Genomic DNA, 2,449 nt, shown 5'->3' with positions numbered 1-2,449 from the left:
TTTTAATTTTGTGTCATGTGTTTAGATTTATATAGGGATCACACCATAATTATCCTTTGAATTGTTCCATTAGAATCTGAAACTGGAGTCCAATTTGACTATACACGTGTACAATCTATTTATTTTAATTTTTCTGTCAAGTGTAGAAGCCAATGGGACAAAATTAATAACACATTAAACACTTATGCTTTGGGAATCGGTAGTACCAATCTAAATCCATTGGACCTGCTTTGTGATAATACAACTGTGAAGCATGTATAAAAACACGCACAGACCCATCTCTCTATCTCTCTTACATACATTACCCTTGTTACGTAATCTAAAAAAAGAGATTGGAGAGAATACTTTTTACCAGCCATACAACTTTGAAGGTTTTTTCTTCACTCAGAAGCCCATCATGTTACAAAATGACCCATCATAAAACTACAACTTTGAGGGTTATTTTTATTTAATTTTTAAGCTACGAAAATTTCAATCACCAATAGAGATTGAAGATTCAAAAGCGTGGATGGATCTTTTGGATAAACATCCTCACCAAGGTTCATCTTCCTGTGTAATTTTTTCATTTAGTTTTGATTCCCTTAATTGATATAGTGATGGGTTTGTGTGTGTGCACCTACATTGAGTCAATATTAACATTTTTTGTTATCCTCTAGTCCTTGCTTGATGATTGACTTTTCTTGCAGATATCAATCTTGCATAAAGATGGCTTTCAACCCATTTGGTGCGACATCCTTTGAATAGTAGGCCTCCTCCTCTACCTTTTGTAGATTTTGCTAAAAACAATAGTTAGCTCATGGGAGGAATATCCAATGTCAACCTTGTGAATTCTTAAACCTATTAATTAATCCCCTTTATGGCAAACACCCTCTTTCTTAGTAGCTTCATGGCTGCCAATTTAATTTCATATTACTCTATTTTGGCTTATAGTAGTGCTACTTTTGAACATTTTTTACTTAAGTTTGATTGCAGTGCCAAATGTCTCTAAAGTTTTATTTACTTAAGAACCAATTAATTGTATGGGCTTAATTACCCTTTCAATATATGCATGACTGCAACTGTAACTTGGATATTGTATCAATTTATAATTTGATCAAAGTTTGTCTCTATTTCTATTTTTGCTACCCTTTCTCTGGTGGAACTATTGTGGTTCAACTCACTTTCTTTTACACATGTTGTTATATGCAACTCCAAAAATTTGTAAGTGAGTCTGTATGTGAGATAAATAGCACCTTTATAAAATTTGATGAAAATGTTTTTATTTCACATTCTAATTTTGTATTCCTCATTTTCTCTAACACTTTCTACAAATGTTGACTATAGCTAAAGAACTACGTGTTACATCACCACATGGTTTAAGGAAAAAAGGTTGTCAATGCATGAGCTAACTCATTTGCTTTTCTTTTGAGCTAATTGAAATTACAGCAAACAAAAGATCTCTAAGTTATGCAATATTGTTAAATAGGGTGATGCAGACTAAGGACCATCAAGAGCTCCCTTGGTGATTCTCTCAAAGTTCTCATCATAAGCAAACTGTAATGCCCACAAAAAGTATTAATTGGTTGTGTTTTGGTGGCATATATTTTTTGTCGTAAGTCATTGTGCCAATAGTTCATACGTAATATTTTAGTATTACTTAATTGTGTTTTGGTGGCACATACGTAATATTTAAGTTTGAAGTTCAGAATTTTGAAGCTGGCACAAGGGATGAGGTACATTGTTCAAGAGAAGGGAGTAAAGTTGCATGGAAGATCATGGAGGATATATTAGGAAATGGAAACCTAATGTTTAAATTTTTGTTTAATTGATATTTTCTATTTAGTCATTAAAATTTTTGAAATAGTAATCCTAATTTGCAATTAAAAAAGAAGAAGAAACAAAAAATTATTTAAATCTTCTTACAAATTCTATGAAAGGAAAGTTACACTAGCAAAACATTCATAGACATCTTAAAAAATAAATCAGCTAAACATTTTGCTCTTTTAAGGTTCATTCTCAATTTGTTCAATTTTATCTTAAATTCCATCTTGCAAAATCATTACAATTAGAATCCAAATGTGATTTCAATTAGAGTCTAATTTCGCACCACGTGCTTCATTTAAGTTTTTAAATTTTCAATCCAAGTGAGTCATTCATGATTCAACACAAAAGATGAGGAGTTCAATATAAATGAATCATAAAAAAACACAATCATATATCTAATCATATAATTTTACTCTAAGAGTATTTTTTTTTTCCTTTTTTTTGCCAAGTGACTATTACAATACTAACAAAAAAAACTGAATGACTATCTCATTCAGTTAAATATTCTTAACTACACAAATTCCAATTTCCCACCTCCTTGGCATTTCTCTTTTATATCTACATGACATATCTAAAGGGCATGTTATTTTAGCTTACTAGATGATAGAATAGAAGAAAGCAAAGCTCATACCAATTACTTTTTACA

The 2,449-nt window shown here is 30.9% G+C and overlaps 1 long non-coding RNA gene across 1 annotated transcript; it reads left to right on the top strand.

Moving 5' to 3' along the window:
* Positions 1 to 327: 327 nt before the first annotated feature.
* LOC142633907 (uncharacterized) lies at positions 328 to 1,032 on the top strand. Its single transcript, XR_012843988.1, has 2 exons — positions 328 to 539; positions 687 to 1,032. It is a non-coding gene; the product is annotated as an uncharacterized LOC142633907 (long non-coding RNA).
* Positions 1,033 to 2,449: the final 1,417 nt, after the last annotated feature.

Source organism: Castanea sativa, chromosome 5 (genome assembly GCF_040712315.1).
Source record: "Castanea sativa cultivar Marrone di Chiusa Pesio chromosome 5, ASM4071231v1".
NCBI classification, from domain to species: domain Eukaryota; kingdom Viridiplantae; phylum Streptophyta; class Magnoliopsida; order Fagales; family Fagaceae; genus Castanea; species Castanea sativa.
Note: the sequence above shows the minus strand (reverse complement) of the source record. Positions and strands in the feature narration are given on the sequence as shown.